The sequence below is a fragment of the Caloenas nicobarica genome, chromosome 4 (genome assembly GCF_036013445.1).
Source record: "Caloenas nicobarica isolate bCalNic1 chromosome 4, bCalNic1.hap1, whole genome shotgun sequence".
NCBI classification, from domain to species: Eukaryota; Metazoa; Chordata; class Aves; order Columbiformes; family Columbidae; genus Caloenas; species Caloenas nicobarica.
In genome coordinates this window covers 15,972,386-15,994,752 of record NC_088248.1, presented here as the reverse complement: position 1 = coordinate 15,994,752, position 22,367 = coordinate 15,972,386, and positions in this window count along the sequence as shown.

The following is a 22,367-nucleotide window of genomic DNA, read 5'->3' as shown; positions in this document are numbered from 1 at the left end:
AGATAAAGACATCGAGGCTTTAGAATTCCATCAAATGCAAATTGTCAGCTTTGGTACACAGAAGGTTAATACTGCACTTCTTAGCCCTGGAGTGATGTATGAAAATACACAATCAGTGACTTCAGGAAACCCATCTAAGCCCTGCATGTACATTTTTCACTTCACCAACTACTCTGGTGGTAGCAAGCAGATCTAATTTCAGCAAGTTTGTGCTCCTGACAGCAGTCAGATCAAATTACGGAATCTTCCAGACTTAGCTGGCACCTTCATCTCAGCCTTTCTATCAAATAATATGCCTGTTGCCTTCATCATACAATCCTTAATTATCTGAAAATCAGCAGACTGCTGCTTGTGCCAGCAAAGGAAATGAGGAAAGAATAGTGTTCTTTCCAACGCACATGGCTGGACACCCTTCAGAGACATCCAATTTGATTGCCAGTAACAATGTTGCACCAACGCTCTTTTTTACATCTATGGCTTAAGGTCTTTTTCCTAAAGAATTAACATATATTAAAACCTGCATGATTTTTTTTTTCCTTGGTGACAGAGATGTTGCAAGTTTTAGTTCTTACTTTCCAACAGATGCTGCTTGGTGGATAAGTATGATGTGTCCCTCGGGCCACTATATTGTACTGAAAAAAAGATAAGGAGGATGGGTGAAGATTGTTTACTGCAGAAGAATGCCATGCAAAAATATCATGGGAGATTCACAAAGTATCTTCTCCTAGTCCCGGACGAAGATGTTCTAATTTCTTGGAATCACATACAAACCCTAAAGGGGATCAAGGTCAACACAGCAAACTAGGCAATCCATCAACAACCTAATTACATTCGATTGACCCAGCAGAAATTCCAGAAGCACCACAGATACCTCTGGATGCTGGAACAGTATCTATCAATTTCTGGCCTCTGGGTCTTGTCACTACCTGACATCTCCACTCCTAAAACCACTCCTTAGGAATCTTTTCCTCATTTCTGTAACCTGATTATTTAGACTGGATGCCAGTACCTAACATAGACTGCTCCAGGCTAAATTCTAGCATACTGCATCATATAAGAGATTTGGTTCCTTGTAATATCCTGCTTCTCATTAACAATGTAAAATATTTTAAAATAGGGCTTGTTTGAAAATCAAACTCTGATATTTGCCTACATGTTGCCATGCATTTCAGGAAACCTGGCCGGAGGGAAAGTCTGAAGACTCTTGTCTGCCTTACTTATAAAAGAACCAAACCTCACTAACTTAACAAATAAGGAAGAATAATAATTAAACCTTTTTTAAAAAAAGAAAAAAGAAAAAAGAAAAAAAGAAAACTATGCATAGACAAATTGACCAGCTGGTATGTTAACAATTCAACTTATTATCTCTTTGGGACAAGGATCTGATCTGTGGGATGATTTGTCCACAGAGAACTACACCACTTTTGTACACACTATTAATTATGAAAATGTAATCAAACTCATACATAAGGAACACGCTTTACAAATGTTTCCTGCTGTGGGTCAGCAGAATTGCTCTTTTCAAGGATGTCCACTTGTACATTGAGGACATCTGAAAAAGGAAACAAGCAAACTGCACTGGAAAGATAAAAAGAAATGGAGTATAAGGATTGTCTTTCTCCCACAGTCTGATAACTTCTCAGAGTGAGGGAAGTAGACAGTGCTACTGGTAAGAAATTAATATCAAAATATAAAATAAAAGGCACGCTAGGTCAAGTCTGCTTCAGGTCTGTGAAGCACTGTGAGTGTGAGCTTTAAAAAGCACTCAATTGTTACAATTGTATTGAACTGTACACTATGCATTTCTTTTTGTTTATTGTCTCATGCCACAGATATTCCCTAATTCCAAATCTCAGCCACATACAAGAAAATATATTTGTGCTACAATCTAAATGGACTAATAAAAACAACATTCAACCATTTGGAACTGAAATATTCATGACATACTCAGAGAACAATGAAACTGAATCACCTCAGCTATCCTAGAGGAACAAGAATGAAGAAAACACAGGAATAACTTAGAAACTGTTCCACTGTGCCTTCAAACTTTGTTGCCTTTTTTTTTTTTGGCCTTTTGCCTTTTGCTCCTCTTACTTCAAATCAAGCAGCTTCATTCCTATTTTGAGATAGTGCAACTGGCTACCCCTGTAGCTTATATCCATTTATTTAAATTTTAGTCCCTGGAATTAAATCACTGTGAAAGCAAAATTGGAAACTACTCTTCCTAGCTGAGTGAACTTCCTTTGCCACAGTATAGTCATATGGCCAGATGACATATTTATGTGTGTGCATCTTCACATGAGTTTGAATAAATATTGAAATGAATTTTAGAATTTTCCTAAAATCATATGCTTAGAGTTAATCTCAGGGAAAACTGCATATCCACCTGCTTGCTATAATTAAAAGATATTACTTTGTTGAGAACTAGCTCTAGGGTCGAGCTTTTCAGTAGTAACTGACCATTTCCTACTGTAATGAAACAGACAATATGAATAAAAGAGAGTTTCCTGCATAAAACTGCAAACAGTATAACTAAAGTATCTTACATCATTATTCAGAAATGCAGGTCAGTGCTACTCTTGCCAGGAATTAAATGGTTCTAGAAATAATTCACAATGGTGGCAGTTATCTTAACCTACTGCAGCACTATCCTGCAGATCCATATGACGTCCGCAGCTAAGAGGACGTTATCTACACCTCTGCAGTACCTGTCGGTCTGGGAGAGCATGAAGTAATTTCACACGATTCTGCAACTGTTTATCATCCTCTATTCTTAGCATCTATCTGGCTATCTGTAATGGCAAATATAACTGTCACCTCTCCTTTTTAATGGGCGTCCTTTTTCACAAGGGAAGATGGAGCACACTAGAAATAGGACACAAGAGGTCTCCATGTCTCTCATTTCCCAGACATATTCCATTAACACATACTTTTTCTCTCAATAATGTTTTATGTAGCAAGGCAACTAAAACATTAATACAAAATAAAGCAGATAATCAACCTAGTAACTCTGTGATACATGGAAGTAAGAGACATTTTCCAGAATGCAGTCAAACTTTTCTGCCCATTTTATTATAGGATCAGAGAATGTCTTGAGTTGGAAGAGACACACGGGATCACCAAGTCCAGCTCCTGTCCCTGCATATGACAACCCCACAGTTCACACCATGTGTCTGAGGTGGTTGTCCAGTCTCTTCTTGAACAGTCAGGCTTGGGGCCGTTACTGTCTCCCTGGGCACTGTTCCAGTGCTCCACCACCCTCTGGGTGAAGAACCTTTTCCTAACGTCCAACCTAAACCTCCCCTGGCACATCTCCCAGCCATTCCCTCGGGTTCTGTCATTGGTCACTAAAGAGAAGAGTTTGGCACCTACCCTTCCCCCTCCCCTTGTGAGGAAGCTGTAGACCATGATGAGGTCTCTTAGTCTTCTCTTCTCCAGGCTGAATAAATTAAGTGACTTTAGCCGCTCCTCATACGGCTTCCTCTCCAAACCCTTCACCAGCTTCATAGCCCTCTTCTGGACACTCTCTAGTAGCTTAATATCTTCTTTATCCTGTGGCTCCCAGAACTGCACACAATGTTCCAAATGAGGCCGCACCAGTGCAGAGCAGAGCAGAACAATCACCTCCCTTACCCGGCTGGCAATGCTGTGCTTGGTGCACCCCAGGACATGGTTGGCCCTCTTGGCTGCCAGGGCACACTGTTGGCTCATGTGATATAGATGATGACCCAGCTGCCAGGGCTACCCTTAATGCCTCCACTAGAACTTTCCCTTCTCCAGACCCCTTTAGTGCACCAGCCGGCGCTGCCTACCCACAACTTCTTCACACATCATGGTAGGGCAAGGGCTGCTCCAGCCACAGCCAGTCTCCTCTGCTCCAGCTCCCTCTGCTCCCTAAAGCTGCTCAGCTTCACCCCAATGCAGAGCCAGCTCTCCAATGCCCTGGTTAGGGCTTCTGCATCAACACCTACACACTACTCATTCTCTCACCTAAATACACTCATTCAAAAGCACATCTCCAAATTCAAGATCTGCTTCAAATCCCTTATATTCTTGCCCACTAGAAGACATTTCAGAAAAAAACCAAACAACAATAACAACAACAAAACCCTCAAAAACAAAAAACCAACCAAACAAAAAAACACCCAAAGGTATGAATTGTTGTATACTCAGCTTTCTGGAATACAAGAAAATAAATAACCTAGGGAAAAAAACTTTTTAAAGTTTTTGCTCTAAGAAAATCAATTTTTCCTATTGACTTCTTAATTGACAGGTTTTGACTTGTTCTTTAATGTTGATGACCATTTTTGACAATGTAAAATGTCTCTTGCCATTTTCTTACAGTTTTCAAACCTTAAATAATCCTCACATAATATGTACTGTTCAGAGAAGTCCCATGGATGCAGGATACAAATATTATTAGAGGATTTGGAAACTGAAGAATTAAACAGCACTAGCTTACCTAAATTTATGTGCTACTTATTTTCATATCAAACCAACACATGTTTACAGCAGTACAGTTGAAACAGGATCTTAGCGGTTTTGTCTCAAAGAATCTTCACTAAATTCGTTTGGTTTGATCCAACCAACTCACTCAGCAAGCCCTCTATTTATGCAGCCGTAATTACATGCTCTTATACATCTTCAGGTGCCATCCAAATTGGCAGATTATAAACTTTAAGGGAGTTTTTGGCTTAAACTTTGTTACATCCAGGCTCTTTTGCTACACTTACACTGTGTTTTTTCTAAAGTGTTTGTGATTCACTCTGAGATTTCAAAAGTGTTTGGAAGACCTGAGAATACACAGCCTCTCCACTGAATGCTATCTCCAAAATTAAGCCATGCAAAATTGTTCTTCCCAGTTTCACAAATATTTGAGGAATTTTACGAGAAAAAACAGGACCATTTTTTTACCTTATATTTAGTCAAAAGGCCTTTGCATACCTTTAGCGTCTCCATTGACAAAAGCACTAACAAGAGACTGCTTTTTAAAAATAAAATTTCCTGGAAAATAGTTTAAAAATGAACAGGACTTCAAAGACCTTATAGTGATTAAAAATAAATAAAGAATAACCCAAACAAGTTTATGTTTCTTCTTTCTGAAAGCATCCTGGATTATCGACAAGTAATACATTATTTCATCTTAGTAATCAACCATTAGTTTTATCTATTGAAATTATTAAACCTAGAGTCCCTGTTTGATTCCAAATGTATTTCAGCTTTGCAAGCTTAAAACATCCGGGTTTTTTCATTGAGTGGTTTGGCTTTTATGTGTGTATATATATATACACACGTATATACACACACACATTTGGATATATATATATATATATATATATATATATGGATATACATGTCTCCTGTTTCCATGCCTATTAACAAAAATCTGAATTTGGCTCAGTTAAGGAATATCATATCTGAAACAAGACGTCACTTAAATGTCTGCTTTAAAATAAAAAAAACCCCACACTTATTTATGTGAACTGTGCACAAACTGACTAATCAGAATTTCTTTATAAAAATAGTGTAAGGAGGTACAAATAAATACGAGAAAATTCAAAATAAATTAGAGCACTTTAATATCAATGTTCTTCTAATTTTCTGTTCTAAAATTCTGTTTTTTTCTAGTTCATTATTTTGGTTGAAGAGGTGCTCAAACCACTGAATTTCAGAAAGATCTCCAGTCATTCTATGTCTCATAAACCAGGAACATTCAATGAATAAACCACCTCCTAATATGAAGAAATTAATGATGAATTAATTTTTCATTCTGGCTGCTCAGAAGTTGCTAGCAAACAGTGGTTATATTAAGCCTTTACCTACTGCATGACTGGAACTTTAGATATGAATCTTTACTACAGATGATAGTTTTGTCTTTTGCAGTTCTCCTAAAAACAGAAAATCAGTTCTTCACAGCACATCTGGAAGAGTAAGATACCTGCGTTGCATGGAAGAAGACTTTCTTTGCCTCATATTAGTAAATCAACTCAATTAAACCATAATTAATGTTTGGCTCAGTGTCAAAAAAAATTTCAAACTGCTGATCCTACGTAGATCAAGATGGCTGAGCGCCAGCTCTCTGAAAACACTGCACTCACGGCATAACATGCATCCCATTCCAAATACAGGTTTGCTTCCTCTCAGTGCAGAAAATTGCTAACATGTAGACCAAAGACCTAAAAATGCCCATCCTGGTTCTTCTTTGAGTTTGCTCAAAAAATGCAAACAGAAATATGGCTACAGTACAAATCACAAGTTACGGTAATACACTTTAGAGTTTACATTCTATTTGCTACTCCTTTTTCTTGCACAATAATGTGAAGAACACTGAAGAAACTGGAAGGCTGATAAAGCTATTATGTTCTTTCAAAATACAAATTCTAGATACATCTCAGAAACTTTGATTAAAATTTCCTTAAGTTTGAGTCATTCAGATCTACTGTTTGTCTTAAGTCACCTCTACATGCAGGCAAATCATCTATCTCTATACTGAGGCAAGGAATGGCTGCTGCTAGGGTGAGCTCCACAGCAGTTTCCTGTGTGATAATAAACTGACTTTTGAGTGTTTGGTAATGCCAACCAGGAAGAATAAAATCATGTAAATGCCTCTTCTAAATAGGTTGCATGTGAGTCCCAGACATGCAGGGATAGCCACTGTGCTAAGAATTCACAAAAATACAGTAAACAATAACTTACATGATAAGAATTCAGTTGCCCCCTGATAACATTGTGCTACGTAATCCTTTTTAAAATGTGAAGAATAGACAAGATTTACATCATATTTTAAAATGTTCGGATTCAATCTTCTGATCACAACAAACTGGGTCTACGGTCTCATAGATTTAACTAAAAATTGCTACAGTAACAAGACCAGAAATCCATTGATCTAGAAAAAGCACTTCCATAATTATGAAGTCATTAAAAACCAAGTGAAAATAGCAAGAGAGAAATACACAGGCAACCTACGACATAAAAAAATCAGCTGACTGAGAGGGAGTAGCTTGTATCACTTCTGGTGCATTTAATCGACTACACAGTTTAATGATACTCACTGTGATCAATAGTTCTATACTATGCTCTATGGAAATAATCCCATGCTGTATGAAGCACAGTATTTAATGTAATGTGTAATATTCATTATTTATGGGAAAGCCATTCTGTGTCATTTAGTATTGGGTAAGATCCAGTTACAGACAAACACACACTCTAATTAGAATGATGAGTCAAGCTTACACTTGCACAACAGCAGATATCTACAAATTGACTAGACTGTTCAATTATTTCATATGACAATTCTCAAAATGTCTAAGAATGTTTACCAATGTCCACATTTAGGTTTGAATTAGATATGCATTAGGTAAATAGATATTTGAAATAGCTGTTGGAGTTGTTAGCTGGCTCACTCTTCCCAAAAGGCCAAAGTAGCTGACAATGGCTAATAACTAAATATTTCATATGAAAAAGGATATTCAGACATAATTACTGCTGTAACCTCATCAGACCAGTCAAGTCTAATTAAGTGTCATGCTAGAGTTACAAAAGGGTTATGAGATTTCCCTTAAAAGCAATGACTCGGCTATGGTGACACATGGGCAATAAAACTACCTCAGTAGCAAGAGGAACATGAGTTTAATGTAGACCTGTGAGTAACGGTATGAAAAAGACTCCTTTCTTTCACATTATTCAAAATATATTATTGAAATTAAAGCACAATTGAGATATTCAACCTGCAACCAAGAAATAAAACTTCATGAAATATTTCCTCCTTCATGAACACGTCCCTAAAGCAGTTAATAATCCTTTTGTTTTTTTCCGTCCAAAGCAAACATAGGATGCTCTCATAAGCCTTACCTCTTTCTATTTGTAATTATTTATATTTCCAATTACTAGTATATGCTATTACTGAGTAACTTAATTATCACTAAATTGATCATTAAAAGATGAATCTTCTATATTCTTATTGTAGGCACAAACCATACAGGCAAATGAAAAAGTAGTGTGTTAGATATTCAGAAATCATGATGGGCAGGAAATAATATTTTTGGCCCATTAACTTTCCAGATTTCAAACAGCTTTCCTCATTCCACATTGCATGGAGACAGAGCTTTCAAGTTTTCATAAAACTTCAAACTCTTACCAGAGTAAAAACTCTGTTTTCTATCTAGCTTAGTATATACTATGTAAAGAGACTGTACATATTTCCATTTGTATTCTGTTTATCATCCTGTATGTATACACTGACGTTCTTCATAGTTTTTTTCTTTAATGCAGCAATGACTTTCTCATTTGAGAAACATCTCTAAAAATAAAAGGCAATCAGTGCCTCATTACCACATCCCATTATTTCTAGAAGTAGCTGCCCATCTTAAGCTAGAACAAGGATTCTTCTCTTACTTCTTCCACAGAGCTCTGTCATTTTCAATATATTTGAGCTGACTAATATTGATCTTTTTTTAATCTAAAAATGTAATGCTGTTTCAACTCAATTCCTGACACATTACTTACCATGTAGAGCAACAGAGCTATGCTAATGCTTACTGTGGTAACAATGCAGAATTTACTCAGATTTTACTATTAGGAGACACTAAACTCTTCAAGTGTGGCATGCTAATCATGTTCTAATTCTTCATCCATCTCTTTTGAACTTTTCTCCATTCCTTCCACTAAGTCTGCTAACAATCCCATGCCACTGAATATTATTACAGTTCCTAGAACTGTTCAGGATATATTTCATCTTGCTCAGGGAGTCCTCCTAATAACATGAATATGTACACAGAATATCTTAAACTGATTGGCAACCAGTCACCTTTTTCTCAGCCAAGAAAGCTATTTTGTATTTTAATATCTTGTCTTAAAAATGCAAGAACAAATGCAGAAGTTTAACACTGCCTTTGGCGCAATCACAGCTCTGATCATCCTACTCAAGCAAGTGGTGCCTATGCTACGTGCTAATCAAATACCATTCAGTTAAAGGGATGAAATCCCAGTCTTATTATATGTAAAGAAACAAAGCTTCTGTTTGTTTCAGTAAGATTTTTTTTGTCATTCTGTATTAGTTTTATGATATTTTGCTTTGTCATGCCATCAGTTTGAATGGGAAGACATGACAATCACTGGCATAATGCAGCCCACTCCTACCGATAATTTTAATGAAGGTATTCAGATCTGCACTTTCACTTAACAAAAACTTTGCTGCCCTGGTAGCATATCCTTTACCTTCAAAAGCAGATAGGCTGTTAAGCTGCTTTATTTTTTTCCCCCTTAAAAAAAAAAAAAGAAACTGAAAATCACTTTGTTTGGCTTTTTAGTATTACAGCTGTGTTTAAAATAGTGCTACACAGTATTGAAAACAATCCTTCAGCCCATAGTCTGACCTGAGGAATCAATGTATTCAACCTACAGTATCCTGATTATCTGCTGAGATGAGATAAGGGCATGTATCACCTCATCCTCTCCACTCCCACTGAATAGGGTATCTGTGTGTTTGAGCTGGACTGCTAACCAGGGAAGTCAGAGACCTGCGCCGAATGACATCGCATAATCAAGTATCACCAAAGAGAGAGGCTGAACGAAGGATTTAAAAACAGAGGAGTGCAAAGGAAGGTAATATGCAGTGTTTATGCACTTAACTTGAATACATTTATTCATTTTCCTAAAACTTTGCTATTTCCAAAAAGGGAGCATGATCTGAGAATCCTTCAGGAGAGGGTGGACAATTTCTGAGCTGATGGGAGCTGTAAGCTATAGTATATCTCCAAAAGATACATTTTTGTTACCATTGAAATCAAACAATATACAATAAAACCCAAAGAAAACTTAGCCCTAAGTTATGTGATCAACAAGATCCTCTTTACATGCTATATTATAGCTTCTCTTTTTCTGCATGAGAGTTTCATTTTACTATTGATGCCATTTGTTTAATTCTGGGGTATCACTCACATGACTGGATTAAATTCTGGGAGCTCTGAATAATGGTTTCCACCAACATACAAGAGAACAGAACTTGTCTGTAAAAATCACAATACTGCAGCAAAAAAATTACTGTCTAAATGACTTTTCAGGCTTTTGTTTCAATGGAACTTTGTCCATTCAAGCAAGCCTACATTGCTGGCCATGGCAATACAGATAGCATCATGAAATAGAAATAAATCAGAAAGAAGGTATGGTATTGAAGTGACACTCATATTTCAAAGGCATTGCCTTTGAGGATGAAAAATAATTTTTGAGACTCTTCCAGACATTTTCAAAAAAACAGTCTTTAAAAAAAGAAGTTCTACATTATTATTTCTCTCAGGCAACATATGAAATTCTCTTAAAGAAGGTGCTTCTAAAAAGTTGGCACCTCAAAAAAAAAAAAAAAGAGAGAAGGAAAAGGGAAAAAAGAAAAGGAAAAGGAGAAAAGAAAAAAAAGGAAAAGGAAAAGTAACATTTTCCATTGCTTCTGTATATATGAAAAATTGACTACTTAAATTATATTGCAGTAAAAGTCTCACTGGAGTGAAATTTTAGTATTGTCATAACTTTGTTCCATATTTTTGTTGCAACATTCAGTATCCTTTCTGTTATCTACTGTTGCACAGATAATTATGAAAAACAAAATCCAAGACCATAAAGAACATTTTTCACATTATAGAAGCAACTATTAATCAAGAAAAAGGCACGTTAAGTGTCTGAATTAACTAAACTGCAGCCAGAAGGTGGTCCTTTCAAACAATTTTGGTAAAGCATGAACAGAAAGACTACAATATAAAAAGGAAAAAGATATCTTAAATGTCAACATTTTCTGTTACTGGTCAGCAGGTATTCATTGCATCTGTAAACATTCATAACACTTACTATGCTACAGGAAGCAAGTAGCCTTGAAGAGACCTTCTTCCTCTTATGTGCCACACTTTTTCCATACACATTTTTTAACACATAGGAATTACTATAGATCAAACTTCTTGTTTCCAAATCCCACGAGACCTTTTTAGAAAAGAACATACTTTTTTTATAAATTTAAGTGCTCATTATGGCTGTCAAACACTCTCAGTCCAATTTATCTCATAAAGCACTGAACAGACTTGGGCTGCTAGTTATACAAATTTGGTTCATAAATTTAAAACCTGCCTTATCCTTGTTATCTATTTACAGCAGACAAAGATCTCATTTAAAAAGAGAATAATAATTTGGGGGGTTAGCAGAGGTGATCATGTGTCATACTATAAATACAGTATTTCTTTTAGAAAATTGAACAATTATTCAGGAGCTCTACAAAAGAATTAAAAGTTTTGCTCCACTAATATCATGCACTAGATAAGAAAGTTTTCATCTGTCTTTACTGTCAGTCTTACACCTCTAGAGAAACTTCTCCAATGCCATACCCAAGAAACAAAAATTTACTTTAATAAACTTCTTCTTAAAGGTGATATCCATCCCCATTGGTTTACCGTGTCTCCTTCACAAAGAGGCTTACTTCATCTTTATCCCACCTGAATACAGATGTAAGGTGAAGGCAATTGTTCATGAGGGAGGGAATACTAATGTCACTAACAAGCTTATCTTTGTTACAAAGAAAATAAAATCAGATCAAAGTCTATGCTATAAATAAAAACCAGGTTTGCTAGATGTACTTCACCAAAAGTTTGACAATATAGAGGAGTTGCCAATTTTATTAAATTGTGCCCAGATGCAAGAAAGTATATAAATCAAATACATCCTGATTCAACAATTAGAAAAATACATGAAAAAAGCTGAAGTCTCTGTTTGTCTAGTAATATCCGGTTACATACCAATTCAATAAGGAATTTATATATCTGAGAGGTTTGAGGTTGGGAAAATGGAGGGAATATTAAGTGAATTATTCAAACTTGTGACATTTGTATCACTGTGAAGACAGTTAATTCAGCTTTTGGAAGCATTTCAGTATTTGGCCAAAACCAGACCCTGAAACTGAGCAATACATTCTCTGCTGTCATTCGCTACCTCTCCAATTACCAAGCTTCAATCTGCTCCACAGAGGAGTAAGAAACATGAAAGACAGCTCTGTGAATGACTGATTAACATGGAAAAGATCATTTCATGAAGATTATATTGTATTCCTAACAAGATCAAAAGTCTGCACTAAATTATTGTTATGATAATTACCCTTGGCAGAATTTGTCTTATTGTTAAAAAGCAATAATAAGGTACCTTAAGAGGCAGAATAATTACACTTAACTGCTGTAATTAATAAGTTAATTCTCAGGCAAAAATGATTCATACCATAGCAATAATTTAAATGGCAGCAGTTACATAATTACTGCAAAACCTTAATATAATTTCAATCAGGCATTGTTAATATTTCTAAAACTTTACTTCAATAAGGAAAGAGAACAAATTCAGTTAAGGAAGACCACCATTTCATTTCTGAATCACTGGACTGGATTGTCTGAAACGGAATATCAAAACATGCATATGTAAAGGAGTAGAATGCAGTGAGAAGAGAGCTGAAGTTAATATTTGTACACACAGCTTCTGTGACATCAGTTTGCTCCTTTTTCAGCAGATATCATTCCAAAAATCTTTCTTCAAAGACACTCTCCTATCAAACATTAATTCTTGTATTTCACTGCATGATCAAAAAGAAATTTCACAGAGATTTAATGCTCCACTCTGCCTTCAAAGAATTTATGCTAGAATTTGCCATTTGATATAATTGAAAAAGTTAATCTTATTAATTGACTTAAGATCTATTTTTCTCTGATGACCTACATTGCTATTTCTGAGTCATTTTCAGTAAGCCAAAAAATGTCAGTGATTTCAGTCATATTTTAAATAAATGGTTAATTAGAGTACTAGGAGTATAAAACAATTCCCAGACTACCTGCATTTTACTACCAACAGTCCTAGATGGTGTCTAAATGACACAACACAGCTCTTGGTGTCCTTATTATATAGGAAGTCATACAGGTCATCATTTTTCCAAATATGAGATACACAAAATGGTTTTACGATGTCACAGCATTATTTATAACAGACTTACTACAAATAAAAAGCAATCAGCCTGTTAGCATCCCTGATACTTAACGACTTGAGGATTCACCGGCTTTTAAAATGGCTTCCTCAAAAAATGAAAGAATAATCCCACTTTTTCAATGTGAGAACAAGTACATTTCCCACTGTGTTTTTAATACTTAAGCAAATTTCTTCCCAAATACTCTGCAGTAAACTTTCCACTGAATGGATGTTTTTTTTGAAAAAGATCGCTCTTTGGCTATAGTAAATCAATACTATAAGAATACAATATTTCTCCACTATACGCAGCACTAATTAAATAATACAGAAATCATTCCACCCCTGGAATTGCATACAACTTGTATCTCTAGGCTCCATTTAAGAACTCAAAAATTGCTCATGAGGGCTACATCTCTTATGTCTACTTGAAAAAGTGTTGAAAATTGAAATAACAGTTGGAGTCAATATACGCTGATGCAGCATTTTAATAGTTAATTGTTGTTGTGGGTTAACCTCAGTTAACGAGTTAACCTCTGTGGGGCTAAGCCCCACAAAGCTACTTGCTCACTGATCCCTGTGGGATGGGGGAGAGAACAGGAAGAGCGATTTTAAAAAAAAAGAGCTTTGTTCACTGCTTCCCATCAGCATGCAGATGTTTAGCCGTTTCCAGGAAAGCAGGGATCCATCACATGTAACAGGTACACGGGAAGACAAATGCCATAACGTCAAATGTCCCCCCCTTCCTCCTCCTTTCCACCAGCTCTATATGCTGAGCATGCTGTCACATAGTATAGAATACCTCCTTGGTCAGTTGGGGTCAGCTGTCCTGGCTGCGTCTCATCCCAGCTTCTTGTGCACCACCAACCTGCTCACTGGTGGGGTGGGGTGAGGAACAGAAATAGCCTTGACTCTGTGCAAATGCTGCTCAGCAACAGCTAAAACATCCCTGTGCTATCAACACCGTTTTGGTCACAAATCCAAAACACAACACCACAACAGTTACTATGAAGAAAATTACCTCTGTTCCAGCCAAAAATATGCCTATAGTTAGTTGTGTATAAAACAGTCCACATACATAAAGACCAATACAAATCACATTCTCGAATTCATTTTCTATGTGTTCCCTCCATGAGGCTGAGGACAACTTGGAAATTTTAAAGCTGGTAAGATGCTGGGGTGATAGCTCTGTACTACAGTATGTGTATAGAATCACAGAATCACAGAATGTTAGGGATTGGAAGGGACCTCGAAAGATCATCTAGTCCAATCCCCCTGCCAGGGCAGGAACACCTAGGTGAGGTAACACAGGAAGGCGTCCAGGCGGGTTTTGAATGTCTCCAGAGAAGGAGAATCCACAACCTCCCTGGGCAGCCTGTTCCAGTGTTCCGTCACCCTCACTGAGAAGAAGTTTCTTCTCAAATTTAAGTGGAACCTCTTGTGTTCCAGCTTGAACCCATTACCCCTTGTCTTACTGTTGGTTGTCACCGAGAAGAGCCTGGCTCCATCCTCGTGACACCCACCCTTTATATATTTATAAACATTAATGAGGTCACCCCTCAGTCTCCTCTTCTCCAAGCTAAAGAGACCCAGCTCCCTCAGCCTTTCCTCATAAGGGAGATGCTCCACTCCCTTCATCATCTTTGTGGCCCTGCGCTGGACTCTCTCCAGCAGTTCCCTGTCCTTCTTGAACTGAGGGGCCCAGAACTGGACACAATATTCCAGATGAGGTCTCACCAGGGCAGAGTAGAGGGGAAGGAGAACCTCTCTCGGCCTACTAACCACCCCTCTTCTAATACACCCCAGGATGCCATGGGCCTTCTTGGCCACAAGGGCACAGGGCTGGCTCATGGTCATCCTGCTGTCCACCAGGACCCCCAGGTCCCTTTCCCCTACACTGCTCTCTAATAAGGCAAAGCAATTAATTTAAACATCGAAGAGGCAAAAGTGACACGAGTCCTGACTGTTCTGTCACTGTGCGGTGAAGGCAGAGCCAGGCATCAAATGAACTCAAACGTCTTTCAGAGGAAAGTAAAGAGATGGGCAATTCTTAGGAGGCATTTTAAAGAGTTTGTCCGATACCTTTTTGTTGACAAGCAAGATGATGTTATCTTTTGTGTTTTCATCGACATTGACATACAACACTGCAAAGCTTAACAGCATCCTCTGCAGACACCCCTCACAGGAGCTTTTGGGACCAGTCATCTTCATCGAGTATTCCCGCAGGGAAGGTCTCTTCAAACTGGTTGTGAGACGAGGCCCAAAGTGAGAGACAAAACCTTAGCCCTCAAAGACTCTCCTAGACCATAACTCACAGAGGCTGAGCTCTGCCTGCTAACCCGTTTTATTAGCTCTCAATAACAAAAGGAGGGCAGCCAAAGACATAATATTCACAAAGCATCCTCTCCTTTGAAGGAATGCACGTGTAACCTGACAAACACAAGCTGCGAGTGTATGATGGCGCCAGTATACTGAAAAGTAGGAAAAATGAATGCACACTTGAGATTCACGGGAGTGAAGCTGATAGCAAAAGAAGCAGGCATAACTCTGCCTCTGTAAATAGTGGCCAAAGAAACACCTAAGTTGTATAAAATAACCCTCAACCAGCAGAGCCGTGATGGATTTTTCCCACCTCTTCTAAATACCAGCACATGCCTGAGAAGGAGACTGAACTAAGAGACCTGGGTTTTTGGCAGGTGTTGATATTGTGTTCTTTTTTCCATTTTGCAGCTCTGTTTCCAATTTTTTAATAACCCCCTTAACATTATACTTTCATAAAGTGGACCAGAATTTTATTTTAACATAAATGTATCTAGTCAATAATATTGGTCTTGATTTGATTTGATAGGATGTGGGCTTGCGAGTGGTAGGTTTATGTCTGGTAGCACATCTATTTACCTTCAATGCCACATACCTAAGACACATTTAGGATTCTCAAGAGCAGGTGTACTGTTTTAGCACCCACCTGATGGGGTCAAATTTATGGATATATGATGTCAGGGACTAAATCAAGGGAAAAATAATGTTCTCTGTCAAATGAAAAAAAAAAAAGCGATTCTTTGTGGAAAAAGAAGACAGTTTAAAACTTCTGATATATTTGGAAATCTTGTCGTGATTTTAGTTTTCTTGGTTATCTTTTAAATGTTTGCTCAAAGATCCATCATAGTAAAAACATTTCAAAATAAGTATAATGTAAAATAGTTTCTCAAAATTACTAAGATAGTGACACAGTATTACAAACTTCAATCACCTTTGCAGAAGACAATAGTGTATTTAATGTGCAAAGTATGCACATAAAGTCATGTTAATTCTGTTAACAGACACAGAGATGTAGGAAGTACATGAAATAAATTTCTCCTTTATAAGGAGACACAGACCTGTTTCTTTGAACAATGTTTCCTTCTGCAACAAATCAATTACACTAATCAATGGCTTTCATCGTTAATTTAGGCCATAATTATTTTAAGTGACAGAAATTGCATATTTTTCCTAACTTTATTTTTTTGCAGACAGTTATGAAAACCTGTGGCTCATTATGTTGTACAAACTGATTTGAAACTGAAGCAGCGATTAATTCTATAATAACAAAAAGGAGTATTAATTATCTCCAAGAGTCTAAACTCTGCTAAATGATTATTTCCACCATAATTATCAGGGTATACAGGCCACTGATTAATATCAAAAGCAATTAGGAACATCCCAAGACATCACAGAATCAAGGGATCTTGATAAATCTTCTGGATCCTTTCTACCAGGCTGTGACCTACCCAAGGGCCTACTAGAGTTACAGTGAAGAGATATGGAGAGTATTATACCTGAACTCAAACTCATATTTGAGAATGCAGGATAGCTCACGCTCTGAAATGGAAACATTCTGAGCTCAGATTGTAAATTTAATGTTGGTATTCAAGAACACAAGGGGAAATGAAATCAGTTTTCCAGTTTCAAAAAATTCTTTCAGAAAAAAAAATAATGCAATAACTCTTCTCTTATTCGAGAAACAGTTCTGTTGGAACAGTTTTCAGCACTTACCACAGAATTTAACACATGCATCCTGAAGAACATATCAAGTTATTTTATCAAATAGATATACATAAACAAGAATTATGAAAGTCTTAGAAATGTTTCTAACTGTGGTATCATGGAGAAATGTGCCCTGAAAGAAATTAGATGAAACCCACATAAAAGTCAAGATTATATCAGTCACTGTTGACTTACTATAACCCTGCTTGTTAGTTTTACAATAGTGAGTTTCCACTCCAGTCCTCTAAACTATCCAAACACAAGTGTCCCTGCAACTAACATACAGATCCCATCTTTATTTTCACCCACTTCAACACAGCCCAGTTACCTGAACCTTGACCCTGCTGCTACCGACATCACTGGTTAACCTCCCATTTGGGAGGTTTTTAAGGAGAGCAAGCAATACCACACGAAATACCATTTTTAAGAACCACTTGCCGCAAATTACAAGTCTTTCTTGAAAAAAAAAAAAAAGATAATATTTTAATCCCCTGCATACATGTGTTAGAAAACCATTTTATTCATTCATTCTTCCTGTGTATAAAGGAGCCACAAGCAATTATACTTGTGAACAGACTAGAGCCTTCCCAAGTCTAGTTGAACATGCACTAATGAAGATATGAATGACTAGTGAGAAAAGGTTTTGATGAAGGACTGCTGTCCATCACACAGAAGTCTCTATTTTGGGATGTAACATCATCTCTCTACAAAGCATACTCAAAACTCAGTTTTTGTTGTCAAGTAACCTCTACAACTAGAAATAGGTGGGTTTCAGAAGAAATATAAAAATACCTCTGAGCCATAGGTACAGAATTTAGTTCATGAACAAGAGATTGCATTATTTTCCTGAAACATTTTTGTGCATTAACAGTAACACAATATTCATCTGTATTCACCTAGGCCATCCAACCTTACTACCTTCATTATAATATTAGCACTTAACCCTAACATGTTTCATCCAAGCGTATGTATGTACAGGTTTGCTAAAAACTTGTATTACTGGGAATCAGCCATACAGAAAAGAAAAAGACGATATCATGCAGATAAATGACAGAAGCCTGCTTGTCCAACACGAGTCTAAGGTGTGGCTTCTGATCCTCCCTGTCAATTTTCTCAAAGTCCTGATGCTCCCCTTCCTAATATTCATCATTAATCTTTCTCTTATTCTACAATCATATACATTATTTCTATAATTGAATCCACCAGTTAAATCTCTGGTCCTCCATGAGCAAAATCTCTACATATACACTAGCAAATGAATATGTCATCCAGTTGCTCCTGACATGAGCAGCCATGGAGGTTCCACACTAATGTCTCAGCGCTCTCTCTGGCTTCAAAACAAGCATTTAAATTCTCAGTGTTCAACCTAAAACAATCTAGCTTCCAGATCTGGTGGTAAGACCTGAATCTGTCAGCCATAAGCAACATTGCTGATACAATAATTTCTTTTATTTCAGTATTGGTTATTTCCTCATTAAAAATCCCTGAGAATCAATAAATAGCTTTGGACATAAAATAAACCCACTGCTACATGATAAATGAAGAAGGTTATTACAAATATGATAAAAGTTTAAAAATCATAAAGGACTCTCTACAGGTGCTAATTTTACTACTTGAACAAAATTAATAAGACTCTCCATAAAACAGCAGGAGACCCTTAGATTACATGAGTAATCAGCAAGAAAATTTATTGTGGATTCACGAAGCACAAAATGTTTGTGTAATGTATGCAAAAGTGGTACTTTATTCTCTGCAGTGAACAATTCTGAGTCCTTATAATAGAAAAATATTTAATAGTTTGAAAACTCTTGAGGGATAGTTTTAAAAAGTTGTTCAACTGTGATTAATTCAACTCGCGACAAACTAATAGTGAAAGAAGGATTATCTTATTTTAATATTCAGTAGAATCCATTATTAAAATAACTATTTAAGGTTAAACAAGGGGTATAGAGACAACTGAAAATCCAACTTGATGTCTAGGGAAGTAAGATTTAGGGAAGATTCACAAATTGGGTAGTATATTAATGTGAAAGTTACATTATTTTTCATTATCTGGTGTTCCTGAAACAACATACAGGCAACTGATAATTTTAACTTTGGAATACAAAAAATAATTTTAAAAAATTTCTATTTAGTGCAACTGTAGCCATTCTCATTATTTAAGAAATGTTTTCTTTTAGGTTACTGTGCAATTAGAATGTGCTGCTTGTGTAGCATATTTAGCTCAGTATCTATCAACAAACTCTTACCTCACACCACTTCTTGGCTGCTGTATGTATGATGTATTTATTTACATGACTACTTATTACTGTAAAGCTCATGTATGTTTTATGAACAATTTTATATGAACAAGTTCTAGCAGTAGTCCCAAAGAGGAAATTCTATCCCATTTCTGCAATTAAATTCTCAGCAAATTACATCCTCTGAGAAGCAGTGTATAGCCCAGCTTTTATCTTTTTAAAAAAATATTTTATCACAATGTACCATGGAATCATGAATTTGTGTTCAATACCGTACATTTAATATTTATTGATTGCTGTAATTAATTGCTTTGTTTTGTACTCTTGGGTTTCATCAAGTGGACTAAAAGTGTTGATACACTGTGACTGTTCAAGTGACTCAAAAATGAAACAAAAAAGTACTTTACCATGGCTAGTTATTAACGTTCTGTCAATTAAACAAGCAGGGGGACTGCATGGGTCAGGGATTAGTAATAATAATGGAATACAGAGACTTTAGATTAACTACTTAGCACAGATTAACAGTAGCTAAAATGATTGTAATCTAAGGATGATGACTTATGTTGCATATGTTATGTGAGAGTCCTGAAAACAGTTTCATTTCTGGCACCCACTCAAAAGCCATCACCAAGTGCCATCCTTTGCTAAGTACAGTGCTCAAAGACATCATCTGTTTCAGCTCATGTCCTGAAAAAATTGTGAGTAAACTCTGCCTAACTTTGGAACTGACTGAAAGCCACGTGGCTGTGTCAGTATGGTGCTAAACCAGAGCCAACACGTCCTACAGACAGGCCACAAATATTACCTGGAGCTTGCAAGCATGAAAATATGTTCACGTGGCTTTTGATTCGAATCCGTGTCATATTCTGCAGGCCTATAGTGCAGGCAATGGTAATATATGGTATAAATAATTCTATTGACGGTTCAGTAAATAGTCTTTGTAGCAAGAAATTTGGGGACTGATCTGCACTGTGACCTTTGTAAATGTTCACCCCATTACAGGACTGTATCCCAGTCACACAAATAGACTCACCGCTGCAGATCGTGCTACGCTTATCAAGTAGAAAAAAGGAAGACTTCTATTTCCAGAGCTTGGGCACTTCTCAAGAACATTATATTAAATCATATGCAAAGAATGAGGTTATGTTTGTTGAGGTAAATTGGTACATCTTCTTTGATAGCAACATAAATTTGGAGAAGTGGGAAAACCTGGCCCAGAACATGAATTAAAATCCAGTTTCCCTGCTTAAAATATGAGTTGCATATTAACAGACATTAGTAATTCTAGCTTACTAATTTCCTATGTTCTGTGAAGGATCTTCTAGAGTCATCATTTGAAAATCATCTGGACACATGTTGTTTCTAATACCTAATTGGTTAATTTACCCTAAACCATGCATGCTCAAGAATTGTTCATCACTAACCACACAGCTTAAAAGTGAAATTTCATTTGTCGGTATTGCAGCTTATCCATGAATTTGCTACCAATTTATTTGGGCATCAATATGCCGGCAGACCACCCTTTCCCAGGTCTTCAATGTTTTCTCTTTCCTAGATGCAAGGCAAATCATCATTTCCCAGATTCCTTTCAAACTGCCAAGATTCTCCCCTTGTCAAAAGACAGCATTCAGCTACAAATGTTACTAAGGCACTTGATTTTGAAAAAGCTGGCTGACCTGGCTCTCAGAGTGTCAAAATATTCTCAAACTTTGGAAATCTTCCTTTTTGCAGAGGACTAGTGTTTTCATGTCTCTTCTCTCCAAATACCTTATCATACTGAATCTCCTTCTAAAATTACTTCAGTCTTTTGTTCCCTTCCCTCCCCACAGTACATATGTATATGTATATTTATACATATACAGGTTTGCTGGGTCTTATCCAGTGTAGATTTCCTGAAAGGTCTTCAGCCATTTTCTCCCTGACTGCAGGCAAGTCAGTCTCACTAACATTTCCGTGTACTATTTAAGCACACGTGCTGATCTGGTGTTCTGGGCAAATAAAAACAGTCCTACTTCAATAATAAAGCACCAAGTTTGCATTATATAGTATCTATAAAAAGATGGATTACACAGAAATATAAGATTCAATAATTTGTAAGAGATTTATATTTTGGAATAATATTTATGTTTTTTAGATTCTCTGCAAATACAAATGCAAGACATGAATCATGCCCTTTAACATATTTCCCTGGGTTTTCTGAGACTAGGTCAGATGGAACATTTCATCAGAATCCTTGAAATCATGCAAACAACAAACATGAGCATTTGCATTTTGAGTATTAACTGCTAAAGCACCATGAAAACCTCAACACTGGCAGATTTGCTCCAACTCCTCTGCCAAAGAGTGCCCTTCATATTCTTTACCCTGAAAGCATTCCACACAAGAGATGAATGTGAAATTTAGCTTTCATAGCAGAGACACATATCCCAAAAAGCCTTACCGTTGTTAAATTTAATCATGATAAAGACCATGGTAATTACTATGCCACACTATTTATATATGAATTAAAGAGAATATTCAGTAGCCCAAAATGCAAATAATTATATCCACTCTTCCAAGACGGTATCTTTGAATCCTATTAATGTTAGCTCAGCATCCGCAGAAATAACATCACCTACAAATATGCACACAAACTCTGCATCATGATGGGTTAGTTCCATTTTTTAATGGCCCATTGCTCTGTGACTGCTCTTTTTATTTCTTTGGCCACATCTTTATCCAGGCACTTGAAAAAATCCCAGGTTATAAAAGAATAGATAGAAATTTTTTTAAAAATCCCATTTAATCACAAAGACTTTTATATATATATATATATGTTAAAGGCACATCCAGCTGTCTACCTTTACCTGCTTTGCAGACTACTCTCAAGTTTTCAGCAGTGTCTACACTGAGCAATATAGAACTAGCACAGGGATTCCCACACTGGCAATCAGCCAGGCTGGTAAATCTGGAAATGGTATTCACACAGTACTGTGCCCAAAGCTCACCCCCTGAAATAATGCCTGGGATGACGATAAAAAGAGACAGCCAAAGGGGTGTACAGGGTATCTGCAAAAGATCAAGACTTTAAAAGCAGTAGTAACCACAAAAGTACACAGACAAAACCTGAACCATACACATAAGGTAAGAACT